At 42.7% G+C, this 21,387-nt stretch overlaps 1 pseudogene; it reads left to right on the top strand.

Annotated features, from left to right (window-relative positions):
- Positions 1 to 390: 390 nt before the first annotated feature.
- The window catches only part of LOC119352536, a 40,928-nt pseudogene continuing 19,931 nt past the window's right edge, over positions 391 to 21,387 (top strand).

Here is a 21,387-nt window from a genome sequence, read left to right on the forward strand (position 1 = left end):
AAAAGAAGGTTTTGCACGAATCTCAGTGTGAAATCTTACGCATATAGCATCGACTGAGACTTAACAAAATCTCACTCGAGTAAGACATACCAAGACTGTTGCTGAAGTTGAGCTGGAATGAATAAAATTGGCAGACCAATTTATCAAGGGAAAAAACCATAGTCCATCCTCTCTTAGTTTTCAAGACTAGTTAGTCTTGTCTTGTTTGCATTCTGTTAAATGATTCATCATTCAGAACCATATATACCGGCGTTGGATGTGTGTACCTTTTAATTTGAGATGAAGTGGAGTCTTGTTGCCCACCAAGGCACCAACCTAGAAACCTCTATAGCCAAGCACCAGCACGAGTGACTCGGAAAGTTCAAACTCCATTGCTACTTCCAGGTCTGGGTGGCTGGCTATTCTTCCAAGCTCCCATCCATGGCTTCTCTCGTGTTCCTCCTCCTCTTCAGCCAAATCCTACTATGCAGAGCCGTCGACACCATCGACTCCACCACACCGTTGTTTGGGTCACAGCAGATTGTGTCGCAGGGCAACCAATTCACCTTGGGCTTCTACTCCCCACCACTAAGTAATACCACCTCTTCCAACACCGGCAATTACTACATAGCCATATGGTATAGTGGCATGGTGCCGGTGACCACCGTATGGATGGCCACAACCAACATGTATGTGTCGGAACCGATACTTAAAATATGTCCCAGTAAACTTTTTCGGTTTTAGAGTAGCGACGAAGTCATTAGTCGAAAAGTGTCTAAAATAAGGTTTTTGGATTGTTGGAAATGATAATACTTTTTGACTAATCTAATCCACGAGTATACAATAAACATGACAAATACGGTATGCATCTCATACCAATACCTAAGCATATTAGCATGTACAGTACACAGAATTGAACCATCTATGACCAGAACATATACTGCTAGCACTTGTACGAGTAAACGAGAAATGAACAAACAATACCTTCCGGTCGGCGAACCAACACGGCAACAACAGCCCCGACGTGGTCTGTGGCCTTCTTGGCCGCACCGTCTTCGACCATGTTGTCAATGCAGGGAAGTAGTGGAAGCAGAGGAGTACGAAGATCAGTGGCAGAGCCAAGGGGGGACGAGCAGGGCCCAAAGATCGACTAACTCTTTGCAGGAGTAATTACCGATTAGATTTGGTGAATACGTATTAGCCAATTTAAAACGGATAGTATAAAATCTCAATAGAAAACGTATTAGCCTCCCCCGCTCTTAACTAGAACCAACTTTCTAAAAAAAATTAGTACTAGTCCTTGCGGTTACCTAAAAAGGCTCCTGACCTGATTAACGTGCGATCTGAGCGATTAGCGCAGCCGGCGGCCGCTACCTTATGCCCTCCCTGCTCGCAAAGTTTGATCGAATCAGGCGACAACAGTGCACGGCGAATCCTGGAAACTACTCTAGCGGTTAATTCCCAAGGTTAGCACTATTAAGTACTCTCAATCCCTCTCAGCTCTCATGTTATATGTGTCGAATTGTACAGCCGATCTAGCGGTTAATTCTATTGTACTCCCAAATTAAAATTGAGGGAGTGCTCTACGATGCTAATTTATTTGTAGTTTCTTTTAATTGTTTGATTTATGACGCGCTTGTGAAGGGAAAATCGTCGCCAACACCATAGAGATTAATTCAATTTTTATGCATGTTGTTTCAAGTTCCTTTTTTAGAGTATGTTGTTTCAAATTCTGAACATATTGAGAGGCAAACGTGCAAATTACCAGTCCCCAATCCGATGGAAGATGACTTGCTACGAAATTACATGATAACCTACATTGATAAGGAAACTTAGCAACTAGGTTATCTTCTCATGAAATTATCAAATAAAATCATCTTACTGGCAGTTTTAGGGGAAATTTTAAAACTAAATGCAGCTATGTTTTAATTTTCTTGACGTGCCACATTATTTAGTACTGTACTCAGTACTCTTTTTTTTTTGCACCACACAGTTTTATTTTGTAAGTTACCTTGGCCCCCCTATATGTAAATCCTGGCTCCGCCCCTCGAAGATGGGTCGGATCGGGAGCAGTCGCCGTTCTTCCGAGCAGGATTCCGGAGGGCGCATTTGTTAGCGACTTCCTTAAGTAATCCCGGATTAATTAATTCGTAGGAACGTGTGTGTACCACTTCTCTTCACAAGCTCCCAATGGCAATGGTAGAACAACCCTTATAAAGATGTCTCAACTCTCCTTAACTAGCAAGGTAATATTAAACTTCCCAGCACCTGCCATATCCTACATGGGCCTCAAGATTAATCAGAAATAATTGTTCATATGGGCCTAAAGCCAACCTATGATTCAACAGTCTCTACTCACACATTGCACATTTGTCTCAAAAAAAAACACATTGCACATACTCGTGGTTTCACCCCGAGTTAATAGAACAACGGATCGCCTCCCTGTTTTTCTAAAACACATCGCACGTACTGGGCCCTGTTGTTCTGAAACACATTTCACTTACTGAGGTAACGCATTGATGCGATCATATACTTGGTAAAAACATGAATTTTACTCTATGCACTAGCCATTGTTCTGAAGCATATGCTTGTTTGAAGATGGCAGACAAGTCTTACATGATGTATATAACGATGCTACAATAGATCTGTCGCTGCCGTGGCAGGACTTCTCTGCCTTCAGTCAAGTCTTCCTTTTTTGTTTTCCAGCTAGTAAAGTCAGCATCATAACAGAAGTTGTCTTTTCTGTCCACCATATTTTTTGCCAATATTGCGTCCAAAATAAAAAGAAGTGACAAGCAAATATAGCAATTTTTTGGGAAAAGGACATCATGGCTAGATTTATTAAGATCAAATAATAGTTACATCGTTCACTAGATATGGAACTAAGAACCCAGGAGGTTCATCAGTCCAACTAGTCTCACACTTTTACAAAAACTGAATTTAGCTAGCTCATGAGCTACCGAACTTTCTTCATGAAAACAATGAGAAAAGATGACCTTTTCTATCGAAGTTGTCGTGTCAATGCATTCAGCGAAGACCACCGCGGCTGCATCCCACCACTAGAAAGCGAGCGTGGTTGTTGACTGAGAACGACACTCTGCGTCAAGCTCCACAGTCCATGCATTTACTTCAAAAAAAATTGTTGCGAATAATTGTTCAAGTTGAGCTGGAATGAATAAAATTGGCTGAATTTTTTAATTTTTGCAAAAATATCAGATTTATTATAAAGACTCGCCGGAATTTTAAAAAACCCCAAACATAATAAAAATTACATCGAGCTTCGTGGACAATCCAACGACCATTGTGGCTGCCAGAACGAGCTGCCGACGCGCCGATGTCGCCGCTCCCATACTGGAGCCGGCCTGACCTTGTCGATAAAAGCCGGAAAGTCTTCGTGCACGTGCCCCAAAAGGACCAGCATTCGGGAGCCGCAACCGTCGCCATTGGATACTTGAATCAATCTGCAGAACCTGATACAAAATCTCGCCATTGCGTATGCACGTCGAGAAACCCTAACCTCGCCGCTCCTAGCAGGAATCTAGGCCGAAGTTCCGTCTAATACGTCCCGGTGAACGAACTAGAGGAGGATTGGAGCCCGGAAGACTAACTCGAAGAAGAAGCGATGCCATCCGTCTGCGCACTGGCCTTGCGAGAACCAAAACACTACCTAAGCCGAGGCACTAGGAATACCTCCCAACCACCGGCTGCCGGAGGGGCAGGCGGAGGGGAGGCGAACCCACAGGCTCGCTGGCAAAGATCGAAGGAAAGAAGGCTTTACCTAGTCGCCCTCCAAGAGGGAAAGAAACGGTTTACAATTAGCAGAACAATTTATCAAGGGAAAAAACCCAGAGTCAATCCGCTCTTAATTTTCAACACTAGTGAGTGGTGACTAGTTTGCATTCTGTTAACGACAAAGCTAAATTCCTGCCGACTGGAAATCTGCGACAGGTCCGAACGCCTCGCGCACCGTCGGATCCGCATCCTGCGGCCACCTTCTCCACCGCATCTATCCCTTTCCCCACCATATCTCTCCCTTCTCCCCACCAGTCTCCCCTTCCCCTGTGCTAGATCCACTTCCTTCCCGCGGCGAATCCACCTTCTCCTACTCCCCAAGATCCTCCATCCACACCATGAAGGAAATGGAGGAGGTTGACCTCACCATGGTCGGGTGGTGGTGATGATGGAGAAGCCATCAGGAAGCTGTAGTGCCTTCCGTTCTTCAACGGCGTGAGCGAACCCATGGGACATCGACAGGGGCGATGTTTTTCAGCACGGCAGGTGGTGCATGTAGTCATCGGGATTTATCATTCCCGCAGCCCTCAACGCCCACGGCGGAGGCACCTTCTCCTCGAACCTCCGGCACGCCCTTCAACGGAGCCCGACTTGTACATCCACAACGCCTCTGTCGTCGCCCGCTTCCTCCCCGACCTGCTGCTGCGAGCCTCTCAGGTGCGTGTGTGGTGTTCGTCTCAATTCTTCGGCGTGGGGGAGGTGTTGCGGTGAAGCACGAGTATCAACAGGGAGCAGTTTGTGCGTGTGCGGCTCTCCATTGTCAGGCGCGGGGATGATGGGCAGAAATAACATCGAATAGCTGCTCTCTATGACCCCTTCCTCGACCTCTCACTGATGTTGGTCACTAGTGAGTCTCAATCGATCTTTTTTTGCAAGAACATATGTGCACTGAACATGCTTGTTGAAATGACCAGTGTTCATAACTACCCAATTATCACTTTCTTTGTTGCTTCACGTTGTGTGGTTGTGACTGTTGAAGCCTCAGTATGTTACATCAGAAAACAGAGGATGTTTCATACATGCCTTTGAGCTAATCAGCGACATACACAAAGAGAAAATTTTAATCAGTTATAGTGATGTCCACCATATGTAGCAACAGCTTGCTTGTCATCCATTATGTCTTCCTATTTTTTCTTAGTTTGTTGAGGAAGAAGAGAAACCCGGTCCTTTGAAGAAAGTGCTTTCTTTTGTGGGATTAGTGTGTATGATGTATCCAGTGCTTGGTATTTGGTAGTGTAGCGACACACAAAAACAGTTACCATCTTGTTTTAGGTTCATAGTTTCCACCATTGCACCGGTGTGTTTATCAACATGGTTTAGCAGTGACCACGGTCAACGGGGCATCTTGTGTGCTATGAGATATTTTTTAGCAGTGTTGAAGATCATGTGTGTTTGCGAAAATAATGTTTCTTAGGTGTAGATTTTTTTTTGTGTGGCTCAGTGCATGCCCAATGCACTAGGTTCTCAAAGACATGAAGATGAAGCAAGCTTGCTTCACAATCTGATTTGTTTAACTATTTCTTTGTAGTTGTACAAACATTTTTTGGTAACTCTCATATAATATGATGAGTCACTCTATTTATCTTTCATTGGCACATACATCAATTTCGACTAGATCACAATCATGTGCCGTGCATTTTCCAGATCCCAATGGCCAAACAAAGGAAATTGATGGCTGTTGCAAACATGGATGAATCACAAAAGAAGCACAAGGCACCAGCGGTGGTGAGTGTATAACTCATGTTATGTTAGCCTGTTTAACTCGTTATTTACGACATGGTAGCTCAAACTGTTTTTCTTGATAAGTTATATTTGCTTCGGCCTGATAACTTATGGTGTGTCAGCATGTTTAACTCGACTGCTTCAACACTCATATTTTACTTCAACTTGATAGCTTATACAACTTGAGTCAGATAACCTATGCTATGTCAGCCTGATAACTTTTAGTGTGTCAGTATGAGAATATTCGCTTTGTTAACCTGTTTAACTCATTATGTGTTTAATATGGTGACTTAAACGTTGTTTCTACCTCATAATCCATACTGATTTAGCCTGATAAGTTATAACATGTCAGCATGTTTGATTCGAACCACTTTCAACCTGATAACTTATGCAACTTGATCCTGATAATATTTTTAGCGTGTCAGCATGATAACATTCTCTTTCTTCGCATGTTTAACTCATTCTATTTTTATTATGGTAACTTAAATTGCTTCTACTTGATAATCCATACAGCCTGGTAAATTATACTGTTTCAGCAGGTTCAACTCGAACCGCTTTCAACACTTTTATTTTACTTCAACCCAATAACTTATGTTACTTGGGCCTAATAACTTATAGTATGTTAGTGATAACTTATAGTGTGTCTGCACGATAACTCACATTTTGTTAGCCTTTCTTTCAACATGGTAATTTAATTGTTTCTACCTGATAATTCATGCTACAATTGCGTGTGTGGGTGGTGCTCCATTTCCAGGCGTAGTGGTGGTGGGCGGAGGAGAAGCTGTTCTCTGAAGGAGGGCATCAGCAGCATGCTCAACACCCAAGTCTCCATCCTCGACCTCTCTCTCAGGTTTTTGTCACTAGTGAGACTTGATCCTTTCTGTAAGGGCATTTTGTGCACCACAAATGCTTCCTGAAATGATGAAGTGAGCATGACTACTTGGAAATCACTTTTCCTTTGCTGATTTTTTCACCTCACATGGGTGTGGTTGTGCCAAAAGCTCAAATCGCTTCAACAAAAAAATAGGGGGTTGTTCCTTTGACAACCGCCTTGACTTACTTGACAAACTGTATAAATCGGAAATTGACGACACGACGCAATAACTTGGTTGTGATCATTGTTCTGTTTAGTTGTTTTAGGAAGAAGAGGCATCCCACTGTTCGGTAGTGTTTTTTTTTTTTGCAAGATGGACCATGTACAAGTGTCCATGATCCATTAAAACTGTAGGATTTACGACCTCCACTGATTATGATTAACAAACACCGTTTATATTTCTATTCTCTGTTGTCGTATGATACTTTTGTTTTGTGTTATTGGAAATTAGGGGTATGGAGTGAGGTTGGGAAAAACGATTATATGAGGTTTCTTTCTGGACCAGCTGTGTTGTTCTTTGTTTCCTGATTTTCTGGTAATGTTTTAGCCTGTTAACTTATACTGTGTTTAACCTAGTGGCTTCTAGTGTGCGAGCGTGATAACACTCAACATGTATTGAACTTCGCATCACTTTGCTTAGCAAAATCTGTATGATTTTGTTTGTAATGTGTTAGCCTGTTTGGCTCTTTTTTCAGCATGGCATCTAAACTGTTTATCTTGACAATTCATATTTTTTAACTCGAATTTATCTCAACTCAGCTTGAGCCCGATAACTTATTCGATGTTAGTCTGGTAGCTTTCTACTGTGTCAGCATAATAACACTCACTTTGATAGCATGTTTTAACTCATTTTATTTTCAGCATGGTAATTCAATTGTTTCTACCTGATAATTCATACGTTTTTGGCCTGATAATTATACCATGTGTAGTAGTTTAACTTTATCTGCTTCAAACACTTTAACTTTACGTTCAACCTGATAACTTATGCAACTTGATGCTGATAAATTATAATATGTCAGCATGATAGGTCGTGATGTATCAGAATGGTTAACCCGGACTGCTCTTTTCAGCAATCATATTTTTACTTCATCTTGATGACTTATGCAGCTTGAGCCTGATAACTTATAATATACTCTGTATCACCCTGATAAGTTCAAGTATGTGGGCATGATAACAACCAATTTTGTTAGCTTGGTTAATTCATTTTTTTCAAAATGGTACCCTAAACAATTTGTACCTGATAATTCATACTTTTTAGCCTGATAATTCATACGTTTTTGGCCTGATATATTATACTGTGTGTAGCAATTTAACTTGTTCCGCTTTCAACACTTAATTTTTTACTTTCAACCTGATAACTTATGTAACTTGAGTCTGATAGTTATAATATGTCAGCCTGATAAGTTGTGATGTGTATGAATGATTAACTTGAACTAATTTTCAACACTCATGTTTTTACTTCCACTTGATTACTCCTAGGGTGTCATGATAACAATCACTTTTATTTCCCTATTTAACTCATTTTGTGTTTTAGTGTGGCAACTCCAATTTTGTTTCCACCTGATAATTCATATTGATTTAGCTTGATATATTACATTGTGTCAGCATGTATAACTCTAACCGCTTTCAACACTTATAATATTACCTCAACCAAATAACTTATGTAACTTGAGCCTGATAAATACAAAATGTCAGCGTGATAACTTGTGATGTGTTACAATGTTTAACTCGGACTGCTTTCAACACTCATGTTTTACTTCATCTTGATGACATAGGCAGCTAGAGCCTGATAACTTCAAGTATTTCAGCATGATAACAACCATTTTTTGTTAGCTTGGTTAATTGAATCTATGTTTTTAGGCATGGTATACTAACTGATAATTCATATTGTTTTAGCCTGATAAATTATACCGTGTGTACAGTTTAATTTGATCTGCTTTCAACACTTTATTTTTACATTCAACATGAGAGAGCTTTATGCAACTTGATAACTTATATAGTGCCAGAATGTTTAACTCACACTCTCTTAGCTTGTTCAACTCATTCTTTTTTTTCCAGCATGGTAAGTTAAATTGGTTCTACCTGATAATTCATACTGCTTTGGCCTCATAACTCACATTGCTTCGGCCTGATAACTTATAGTATGTCAGCATGCTTAACTCTACCCTTGTGATTTTGTGGTGACATGCATATGTGATCATATCTCTAGATTTAGGAAGAATTTTACATAGTTAGCAGATTGATTATGCTAAATTATCTCCATGGCATGACGCAGGTTACCCAGCTTGCTAGGTAGTAGCAAAAACACTACAGTAGTGATGTAGTTACGTGGGTGGTTGCGGTAATATCTAGTATTCGAATTGATAATTGTCCATGAGTAGTTTAAACAACCGATGTAATGTTGCCAGTAAAAAAACATATGAACAATATGGGTAACTCGGGTAACTCTTTACAGAATCAAGTGATAACATTCGACCTAAAGAAGTCATTGAAACGTTGCCAAAAACTTCCAGTTTAATTTGATGCATGATAAGTCATGTGTGAATAGATTGATAACTTATGTAGCTTATGCATATGCATGGTAACTTTTGACAAAAGAAAATCATCGGAACATACCAACACGGGATCTAGTTTCAAAGATCTCGTCGTGACAAATTTTTTACGTGAAAACAATTTTTCAATCGGATCAACGGTTTGAGCTACAAAATATTTTGAGATCTGAATTTCAGAGGAATCTTGGCTGACGTCAGCATTTTTGTCCTGTTTATAACTAGTATTGATGCATGCAAACCTGCGCTGGAAATGGCATCGCATGCTGGTAGGGGGCAATCGTTCGGTAATGAAACAAAAGACCGGGTTTACGATCGTATGGATCTAATGCTTAGCGAACAGTCGACTGTTTGTTAGTCGCGTCCGTCTGTTAAATGATCCTTTCAATCGGCCTAGCTAGTGGAGAAGAACGATCCTTTCTATTTGAGATGACGTGGAGTCTTGCTGCTCACCAACCTAGAAACCTCTATATCCAAGCACCACCACGAGTTACTCGGAAAGTTCAAACTCCCTTGCTCCTTCTAACTCTGGGTGGCTGGGTATTCTTCCAAGCTCTCATCCATGGCTCCTCTCGTCTTCCTCCTCCTATTCGGCCAAACCTGCACCGCCTTCAACATCATCGACTCCACCAAACCATTGTCCGGGTCACAGCAGATTGTGTCCCTGGGCGGCATATTCATCTTGGGCTTCTACTCCCCACCAATAAGTAACACCACCTCTTCCACCTCCGGCAATTACTACATATCGATATGGTACAACAACATAGCGCCAGTGACCACCATGTGGACGGCAACCACCAACGTGCCCGTGTCCGACCCGACCACTGCCTCCTTGGAAATTGCCAGTGACGGCAACCTGAGCCTCCTCGATCAAGCCAAGAACCGGCTGCTATGGTCGACCAATGTAAGTATAGCCTCCAACTCAACCATGGCCGTCATCAGGGACAGCGGTAGCCTAGAACTAAAGGAGGCCTCCAATTTGTCGACACTTTATTGGCAAAGCATAGACCATCCCACAAGGCCACAAACACCTTGCTTCCCGGCTCCAAGCTGGTGCTGAACAAAACCACAGGTGTGAGCCAGATGCTTCTTCCTTGGAAGAACAGCGCTGACCCATCTCCTGGGTTCTTCTCTCTGGAGCTAAACCGTAACGCGGAGTTCTTTATTCGGTGGAATGAATCTGTAAACTACTGGACCAGTCACCCCTGGAACGGCATATACTTCAACTCTGGGCCAGAGTTGTCGGACCCTAACTCTTACGACTTCCAGTTCGTTAACAACGCCACACAAAGCTACTTGTACTACTCGGTGAAGGATTACAGTGTTGTCTCGCGGTTCATCATTGACTTGGGCGGACAGTTCAAGCTGCTAACATGGGCAGATGAGTCACAACAGTGGAGCTTGGTCTATGCCCAACCACTTGCGCACTGCGACGTGTATGCGCTCTGTGGGGCATACAGCACCTGCAGTAACGATCCGTTGTCGTACTGCAACTGTGTCAAGGGATTCAGCCCGAAGGTTCTGAGTGACTGGGACCTTCAGGATTACAGTGGCGGGTGCAAGAGGAACACGCCGTTGCAGTGCCAGACCAACTCTTCTCAGTCTGATAAGTTTTACGTCATGGAAGATGTGTTGCTGCCTGATAACGCTCAACGCTTATGGTCTCCTTCAAGCCCTCGGGAATGTGAGGTGGCTTGTTTGAATAGTTGCTCTTGCACTGCTTACAGTTACAATGACAATGTGTGCCTTGTTTGGAATGGGGACCTGGTTGACCAAAAAACATACATGGGAGGCACGCTCCTCCTCAGGCTCGCGGCATCTGAGCTACCAGATCAACAAAGGAGGAAAAAAAACATCATTGGCTCAGTTGTTGGTGGACTTGCTGCAGTTTTGGTACTACTTGCAATTATGTTATTCTTTCTATCCCATGCGTGCCTTCGAGTCAGAACTTTTCAGATATCCAAGAATGCTGGAGGCGCACCAACTGACTTTGGGTACAATGATCTGTTGGACACTAAGGGTGCGCTTGGAATCGGTGTATTTAAATACACAGGTATTTTATCTACAGCTGTAATTTACAGGGTTAGTAGCCATTTCCGCCTGTAAATGAAACGATGACCAGAGGCGTGTATTATTTACAGGTGTAACTGCTGTGCGAAACGACAATCCAAACATCGCCTAAGAGTTGCTACAAATGACTTCAGCGAACGAAATATGCTTGGCAAAGGAGGTTTTGGGATGGTTCACAAGGTACAAACCATGCCATATGTACAATTTATCAACTTTATATATATATATATATATATATATATATATATATATATATATATATATATATATATATATATATATATATATATATATATATATATACTCATGAGTATGTATCATGTCTTGCATAGGGAGTCCTAGACAAGGAATAGCAGAGTTGAAAAGTGAACTTGTCCTGGTTGCTAAGCTTCGCCACAGGAATCTTGTGAGCCTCATCGGCGTTTGTTTGGACGCTCAAGAGAAAATACTTGTGTATGAATTTATGCCAAACAGAAGCCTTGATACCATTCTTTTTGGTACAACTTCTTCACTATTAATTTCTCAAAAGGATAATTTTGACCGTGGCCAAGCTTCAATTGGAGTGGTAAAAATGGCACCAAATTTTCAATGCAATGCTGATACTTCTTGTTTGAATACAGATTTTGAGAAACGCAAAGACCTACATTGGGGAAGGAGGTTCAAGATTATTAGTGGAGTTGCTAGGGGATTACAATATCTCCACGAAGATTCTCAATTGAAGATAGTTCACCGGGACCTGAAACCAAGCAACGTTTTGTTGGACTATGATTACAACCCTAAGATTTCTGACTTTGGCTTAGCAAAGATAGTTGGAGGGGATCAATCAGAAGATTTCACTAGCCGTATCGCCGGGACATAGTAAGCAGTGTCATAATTTCATAGTTAAAGGCATCAAAGTAGAAGTTATAATAACAGCTATCTTCTTCTTGCAGCGGATATATGTCTCCTGAATATGCCATGCATGGTCAGTTCTCAACGAAGTCGGATGCATTCAGCTTTGGTGTTTTGGTTTTAGAGATTGTCACAGGAAGAAGAAACAATGGCTCCTGCAACTCCGACAAATAAGTTTATCTCGTAAATATTGTTAGTCCTTAAGAACCAATGCTAGTATACTCAGTGCATACAGTTGAATCCCCATCATAACAACTGAACAGTTTACAAATTTGGTGCAGGTATGGGAGCACTGGACCAGGGGAAATATCATAGAGTTGATTGATCCGTCCTTGACTGACCATCCTTCTCACGTAGACCAGGTGCTGAAGTGTGTTAGAGTTGTGTCGAATATTGTGTACACGGTAGGTTACAGTTGGACTCTGAGTAGTATTGTGTTTACATAGGATATGAAGTCGTGTCCTAGTAGGACACTTGTATCCTAGGCCTCTCATATATAGCGGGGGTAGACACACGATGTAACCTATGCCAACATAATAGCAAAGGCGCGTAAGGGGGAGCCGGCGGCGTGTGCCGGCGCCCGGGTGGCCGGTGTGCGGTATTGTGACGGTGTCACGGGAGGAGCGCCTGTAGTCAAGCCCCGGGGATGTAGACATATCGGTGAACCTCGTTAACAATTCTTGGTGTCGTGCTCGTGTGATTGCTTGGTCCTCGGATGATCGATGATATGCCTCGGATTTATTCTGAGCAAGGTTCGAAGACGTTGCGGAAGTCGATCTAGAGGAAGTGCTTTGCAAGATGATCGCTGAGTTATATCGCGGTGCAAGACGGCAGCGGTGGAGCAGATCGTTGTCACACGGTTCCGTGTTTCGATCAGGGCGGCCGCAGTGTTAGCAGCGAATAAAGTAACTCTGGATGCGATTGGAATTTTTTGTAAGGCGATGCAATCGATGGAAGCAGCTAGGCTTAAAGCGTGCAAGCTGGCGATGTTCGTCTAGGCGACACGATCGGAAACAACGGGAGGCGAGTCGTGCGGCGGACGATCAGTGATCGATGGTGCGAGCGTACAAGGCGCGTGTTGAGATCGCTGAAGCTGGCGACGGATGGCAGCGGCCCATCGGGCAGCAAGCCCAGGCAGGGCTGGCCGGGCGAGGCCGATGTGCAGGCCCCAACGCGCGACAGGTCGAGCAGGCTGAGCGAAGCACTGAAGGACATCGTGAGAAGATTTGTTTGAAAAAAAGGGACCGAGTCCCAGGAGGAGTCGTGTTCTCCTCGTCTCTGTGGCGTAGACCTGTACGCGGGTTAATAGCAGTTGCAGCACCCGGCAAGGGAGACAAAGGCACAGGCAGATCAAATCGGGCAGAAGAAAAGAATTCATTGATACGTGGTAATACACTAGGAGAGCATGGGCACAGGCAAAGCAATAGCTAGCATAGGGAGTTGATCTAAGGATAGATTTTCACACCGTCAGCTATATGAAGAATCATGACGCCAACGGGTACTAGATTTGTGGTGGAGAAGTTCGATGGGACTGAAAACCTTGGGTTATGGCAGACAGGGATGGAAAATTTGTTGGTGCAACAGGGATGCTTGAAGGAGTTGCAGGAAGTCAGGCCAGCTAAGATGGGATTATCATGTGATGGATGGAAATTCGTGAAAGACGATTTGGGAGCCTTGAGCGTGTCGTTGCAGTCAGACAAGTTCGGCTGGGTTGGACTGGACAGTCTGATGGATTGGCGCAAGTCGATTGTTACAAAAGATGATGGTGGGATCGGCGACAATGACATAGGAGCGTGATGCTGATGGTGATCGACTTCTGGGGCGTGGAAACACGTGGCGCAGGCCTGAGGGCTTGTGTGACTTCGACAAGACTATGGCGCGGGGTTGATTCAAGGTGGTGTACACACGGAGCTTGAAGTCGACGGGGCGCGAGGGTGGACTGATCATCTACCATGGAGTCATGTTGAAGGTGGAGCTGGATTGAGGGGCTACGGTGTAAGGATCCAGAGAATCGAAGCCTATTCAGCAAGAAAAAAAGCGAGTGACGCGTAATTCGGACTGGAGCCCAGTGGTCTGATGGAAGCGTGAAACTCGTCACCGGTCGGTGATGATCGGTGGTACTCTGCAGTAGGGGTTGAGTGGTGTGGGTCGTGACCCTTGAGACTCAACCGAGACAGCGAAGGCTCGACGCGGTAATAGCGGCGAGGCGTGCGGTATGCATGGGACATGGAGACGGGCAAGGGCTCTGGTGGTCATACATGTGGTGAGACGACTGCGAATTTGACTCGGGATGACTACAAGCAACGGTGAAATTCCTTCATGTTTCACACAGGCGGTCATGAAAGGAGCGGTGACGTTGAGTTCAGGTAACTCTTATGTGTGACACCCAATATGTGAGTTGTTTATTTTCACGCAGGTCAGTGATCAGTGTGTGATGGCGTTGTACTGATGCTCTGGAAGTTGGGAGCACAAACTAGAGTAATGTGGAACTTAATTTTGCTCGAGTGTTGACTATGGTCAAGAAAAGAAGGGACTACAAGTTGCAGGTGGAGTCATATGGAGTCTTTGAAGTTGCAACGGTACTCATGGCATAAACTCAAGTCCAATGTACGTGGAAGTTTGACGCATTGACGAATTCAAGGTGGTGGAGAATATTCGCCAAGGTGAAGTTTGTTAGAGTTGTGTCAAATATTTTGTACACGGTAGGTTGTTGGACTCTGAGTAGTATTGTGTTTACATAGGATATGGAGTCGTTTGCTAGTAAGACACTTGTATCCTAAGCCTCTCATATATAGCAGGGGTAGACAGACGATGTAACCTATGCCAACATAATAGAACATGCGCGCAAGGGGGAGCCGGCGGCGTGTGCCGGCGCACAGGTGGCCGGTGTGCGGTATTGTGACGGTGTCACAGGGAGGAGCACCTGTAGTCAAGCCCCAGGGATGTAGCCATTGTTGGGGAACGTAGTAATTTAAAAAATTTCCTACGCACACTCAAGATCATGGTGATGCATAGCAATGAGAGGGGGAGTGTATCTTCATACCCTTGAAGATTGCTAAGCGGAAGAGTTTATCAACGCGGTTGATATAGTCGTACGTCTTCACGATCCGACCGATCCAAGTACCGAACGCACGGCACCTCGGAGTTCTGCACACGTTCAGCTCGATGACATACTCGCCTTCTCGATCCAGCAAGACAGGCGAAGTAGTAGATGAGTTCCGGCAGCACGACGGTGTGGTGACGGTGTTGGTGAAGAACAATCTCCGCAGGGCTTCGCCTAAGCACTACGAAAACTATGACGGAGGATAAACTAGAGGGGACGGGGTTGCCGGCACACGGCTTGGTATTTCTTGATGTGTCTTTGGTGCTAGCCCTACCCTTCTATTTATATGTTGAGCCCTCGGGTCGAAACTTGGAGCAAAAGCCTCCTCAAAGTCGGTTTTGCCCGAAAGGCAAGAGTCACACTCGGAATCCAGGACCAAACGCCACAATCCTTGACGTCTGGCCCAGACGCCACAACCCAGGGTCTCCGGCGTTTGGCTCCCTGGACTCCGCAAAACTCCTTTTGCACCGACTTATAGCCCCGTGGGCCTGACCCCTTGGCCTACCCATATCATCCAATATATGAATCTTTACCTCCGAACCTTTCCGGAGCTCCTCGTCATGTCCGTGATCTCATCCGGGACTCCGAACAACATTCGGTCACCAACATACGTAACTCACATAATACTATATCGTCAACAAGCGTTAAGCGTGCGGACCCTACGGGTTCGAGAACTATGTAGACATGACCGAGACACGTCTCTGGTCAATAACCAATAGCGGAACCTGGATGCTCATATTGGCTCCTACATATTCTATGAAGATCTTTATCGGTCAAACCGCATAACAACATACGTTGTTCCCTTTGTCATCGGTATGTTACTTGCCCGAGATTCGATCGTCGGTATCTCAATACCTAGTTCAATCTCGTTACCGGCAAGTCTCTTTACTCGTTCCATAATACATCATCCCGCAACTAACTCATTAGTTGCAATGCTTGCAAGGCTTAAGTGATGTGCATTACAGAGAGGGCCCAAAGATACCTCTTCGACAATCGGAGTGACAAAACCTAATCTCGAAATACGCCAACTCAACATGTACCTTTGGAGACACCTGTAGAGCTCCTTTATAATCACCCAGTTACGTTGTGACGTTTGGTAGCACACAAAGTGTTCCTCCGGTAAACGGGTGTTGCATAATCTCATAGTTGTAGGAACATGTATAATTCATGAAGAAAGCAATAGCAACATACTAAACGATCAAGTGCTAAGCTAACGGAATGGGTCATGTCAATCACATCATTCTCCTAATGATGTGATCCCGTTAATCAAATGACAACTCATGTCTATGGTTAGGAAACTTAACCATCTTTGATTTAACGAGCTAGTCAAGTAGAGGCATACTAGTGACACTATGTTTGTCTATGTATTCACACATGTATTATGTTTCCGGTTAATACAATTCTAGCATGAATAATAAACATTTATCATGAAATAAGGAAATAAATAATAACTTTATTATTGCCTCTAGGACATATTTCCTTCAGTCTCCCACTTGCACTAGAGTCAATAATCTAGTTCACATCGCTATGTGATTTAACACCGATATTCACATCTGTATGTGATTAATACCCATAGTTCACATCGTCATGTGATCAACACCCGAAGGGTTTACTAGAGTCAATAATCTAGTTCACATCGCTATGTGATTAACACCCAAAGAGTACTAAGGTATGATCATGTTTTGCTCGTGAGAGAACTTTAGTCAACGGGTCTGTCACATTCAGAGCCGTATGTATTTTGCAAATATTCTATGTCTACAATGCTCTGCACGGAGCTACTCTAACTAATTGCTCCCACTTTCAATAGGCATCCAAATTAAGGCTTAGAGTCATCTGGATCAGTGCCAAAACTTGTATCGACGTAACCCTTTACGACGAACCTTTTGTCACCTCCATAATCGAGAAACATATCCTTATTCCACTAAGGATAATTTTGATCAATGTCCAGTGGTCTCCTAGATCACTTTTGTACTCCCTTGCCAAACCAGGGCAGAGTATACAATAGGTCTGGTCCATAGCATGGCATACTTTTATAGAACCTATGACTGATGCATAGGGAATGACTTTCATTCTCTTTCTATTTTCTACCGTGGTCGGGATTTGAGTCTTACTCAATTTCATACCTTTGCAACACAGGCAAGAACCCTTTCTTTGACTGTTCCATTTTGAACTACTTCAAAATCTTGTCAAGGTATGTACTCATTGAAAATCTTATCAAGCGTCTTGATCTATTTCAATAGATCTTGATGCTCAATATGTATGTAGCTTTACTGAGGTCTTTTTAAGGAACTCCTTTCAAATATTTCTTTATGCTTTCGAGAAAAATTCTACATCATTTCTTATCAACAATATGTCACTCACATATACTTATCAGAAAGTCTGTAGTGCTCCCACTCACTTTATTGTAAATACAGGCTTCAGTGCATGTCCGTATAAAACTATATGCTTTGATCAACTTATCAAAGCGTATATTCCAACTCCGAGATGCTTGCACCAGTCCATAGATGGATCGCTGGAGCTTGCACAATTTGTTAGCACCTTTAGGATTGACAAAACCTTCTGGTTGCATCATATGCAACTCTTCTTTAATAAATCCATTAAGGAATGCAGTTTTGAGATCCATTTGCTAGATTTCATAATATGTGGCAATTGCTAACATGATTCGGACAGACTTAAGCATTTGATACGAGTGAGAAAATCTCATTGTATTCAACACCTTGAACTTGTCGAAAACCTTTTTGCGACAAGTCGAGCTTTGTAGATAGTAAGACTACTATCAGCGTCTGTCTTCCTCTTGAAGATCCATTTATTTTCTATGGCTTGCCGATCATCGGGCAAGTCCACCAAAGTCCACACTTTGTTCTCATACATGGATCCCATCTCAGATTTCATGGCCTCAAGCCATTTCGCGGAATCTGGGCTCATCATCACTTCCCCATAGTTCGTAGGTTTATCATGATCTAGTAACATGACTTCTAGAACAGGATTACCGTACCACTCTGGTGATGACTGTACTTTGGAAGACCTACGAGGTTTTGCAGTAACTTAATCTGAAGTTTCATGATTATCATCATTAGCTTCCTCACTAATTGGTGTAGGAATCACTAGAACTGATTTCTGTGATGAATTACTTTCCAATCCAGGAGAAGGTACAAATTACCTTTATCAAGCTCTACTTTCCTCCCACTCACTTCTTTCGAGAGAAACTCCTTCTCTAGAAAGGATCCATTCTTAGCAACGAATGTTTTGCCTTCGGATCTGTGATAGAAGGTGTACCCAAAATTTTCCTTTGGGTATTCTATGAAGACGCACATCTCCGATTTGGGTTCGAGCTTATCAGGTTGAAACCTTTTTCACATAAGCATCGCAACTCCAAACTTTAAGAAACGATAGCTTAGGTTTACTGCTAAACCATAGTTCATACGGTGTCGTCTCAACGGATTTAGAAGGTGCCCTATTTAAAGTGAATGCAACTATCTCTAATGCATAACCCCAAAACGATAGTGGTAAATCAGTAAGATACATCATAGATCGCACCATATCCAATAAAGTGCGGTTACGATGTTCGGACACACCATTACGCTGTGGTGTTCCATGTGGCGTGAGCTGTGAAATTATTCCACATTGTTTAAAATGAAAGCCAAACTCGTAACTCAAATAGTCTCCTCCACGATCAGATCATAGAAACTTTATTTTCTTATTACGATGATTCTCCACTTCACTATGAAATTCTTTGAACTTTTGAAATGTTTCAGACTTGTGTTTCATTAAGTAGATATACTCATATCTGCTCAAATCATCTGTGAAGGTTAGAAAATAACGATACTTGCCACGAGCATCAACACTCATTGGATCGCATACATCGGTATGTATTATTTCCAATAAGTCAGTGGCTCGTTTCATTGTTCCGAAGAACGGAGTTTTAGCCATCTTTCCCAAAAGGCACGGTTCGCAAGCATCAAATGATTCATAACCAAGTGATTCCGAAAATCCATCTCTATGGAGTATCTTCATGCGCTTTACACCAATATGACCCAAACGACAGTGCCACAAATAAGTTGCACTATCATTATTAACTTTGCATCTTTTGGCATCAATATTATGAATATGTGTATCACTACGATCGAGATCCAACAAACTATTTTCATTGGGTGTATGACCATTGAAGGTTTTATTCATGTAAACAGAACAACAATTCTCTGACTTTAAATGAATAACCGTATTGCAATAAACATGATCAAATCATATTCATGCTCAACGCAAACGCCAAATAACATTTATTTAGGTTTAACACTAATCCCGAAAGTATAGGGAGTGTGTGATGATGATCATATCAATCTTGGAACTACTTCCAACACTCATCGTCACTTCCCCTCAACTAGTCTCTGTTTATTATGTAACTCCTATTTCGAGTTACTAATCTTAGCAACCGAACAAGTATCAAATACTCAGGGGCTACTATAAACACTAGTAAGGCACACATCAATAACCTGTATATCAAATATACCCTTGTTCACTCTGCCATACTTCTTATCCACCAAATATTCAGGGTATTTCCGTTTCTAGTGACCATTTCCTTTGCAGTGTAAGCACTCAGTTTCAGGCTTTGGTTCAGCTTTGGATTTCTTCGCAGGAGTGAAAACTTGCTTGTCATTCTTCTTGAAGTTCCCTTTCTTTCCCTTTGCCCTTTTCTTGAAACTAGTGATCTTGTCAACCATCAACACTTGATGCTCTTTCTTGATTTCTACCTTCGTTGATTTCAACATCACGAAGAGCTCGGAAATTGTTTTCGTCATCCCTTGGATACTATAGTTCATCACAAAGTTCTACTAACTTAGTGATGGTGACTAGAGAACACTGTCAATCACTATCTTATCTGGAAGATTAACTCCCACTTGATTCAAGCGATTGTAGTACCCAGACAATCTGAGCACATGCTCACTAGTTGAGCGATTCTCCTCCATCTTTTAGCTGTAGAACTTGTTGGAGACTTCATATCTCTCAACTCGGATATTTGCTTGAAATATTAACTTCAACTCCTGGAACATCTCATATGGTCGATGACGTTCAAAACGTCTTTGATGTCCCGATTATAAGCCATTAAGCATGGTGCACTAAACTATCAAGTAGTCATCATACTAAGCTAGCCAAACATTCATAACGTCTGCATCTGCTCCTGCAATAGGTCTGTCACCTAGCGGTGCATCAAGGACATAATTCTTCTGTGCAGCAACAAGGATAAACCTTAGATCACGGATCCAATCCGCATCATTGCTACTAACATCTTTCAACACAATTTTCTCTAGGAACATATCAAAATAAACATATGAAAGCAACAACGCGAGCTATTGATCTACAACATAATTTGCAGAATACTACCAGGACTAAGTTCATGATAAATTTAAGTTCAATTAATCATATTACTTAAGAACTCCCACTTAGACAGACATCTCTCTAGTCATCTAAGTGATCACGTGATCCTAATCAACTAAACCATGTCTGATCATCACGTGAGATGGAGTAGTTTTCAATGGTGAACATCACTATGTTGATCATATCTACTATATGATTCAGGTTCGACCTTTCGGTCTCCGTGTTCTGAGGCCATATCTGTATATGCTAGGCTCGTCAAGTTTAACCTGAGTATTCCGCGTGTGCAACTGTTTTGCACCCGTTGTATTTGAACGTAGAGCCTATCACACCCGATCATCACGTGGTGTCTCAGCACGAAGAACTTTCGCAACGGTGCATACTCAGGGAGAACACTTCTTGATAATTTAGTGAGAGATCATCTTAAAATGCTACCGTCAAACAAAGCAAGATAAGATGAATAAAGGATAAACATCACATGCAATCAATATAAGTGATATGATATGGCCATCATCATCTTGTGCTTGTGATCTCCATCTCTGAAGCACCGTCGTGATCACCATTGTCACCGGCGCGACACCTTGATCTCCATCGTAGCATCATTGCCGTTTTGCCATCTATTGCTTCTACGACTATCGCTACCGCTTAGTGATAAAGTAAAGCAATTACAGGGCGCTTGCATTTCATACAATAAAGCGACAACCATATGGCTCCTGCCAGTTGCCGATAACTGGGTTACAAAACATGATCATCTCATACAATAAAATATAGCATCACGTGTTGACCATATCACATCACAACATGCCCTGCAAAAAAAGTTAGACGTCCTCTACTTTTTTGTTGCAAATTTTACGTGGCTGCTACGGGCTAAGCAAGAACCGTTCTTACCTATGCATCAAAACCACAACGATAGTTCGTCAAGTTAGTGTGTTTTAACCTTCGCAAGGACCGGGTGAGGAGGTCCTGGATTAGGGGGTGTCTGGATGGTCGGACTATAACCTTCGGCCGGACTCCTGGACTATGAAGAAACAAGATTG

This window comes from Triticum dicoccoides, chromosome 2A (assembly GCF_002162155.2).
Source record: "Triticum dicoccoides isolate Atlit2015 ecotype Zavitan chromosome 2A, WEW_v2.0, whole genome shotgun sequence".
Classification (NCBI taxonomy): Eukaryota; Viridiplantae; Streptophyta; class Magnoliopsida; order Poales; family Poaceae; genus Triticum; species Triticum dicoccoides.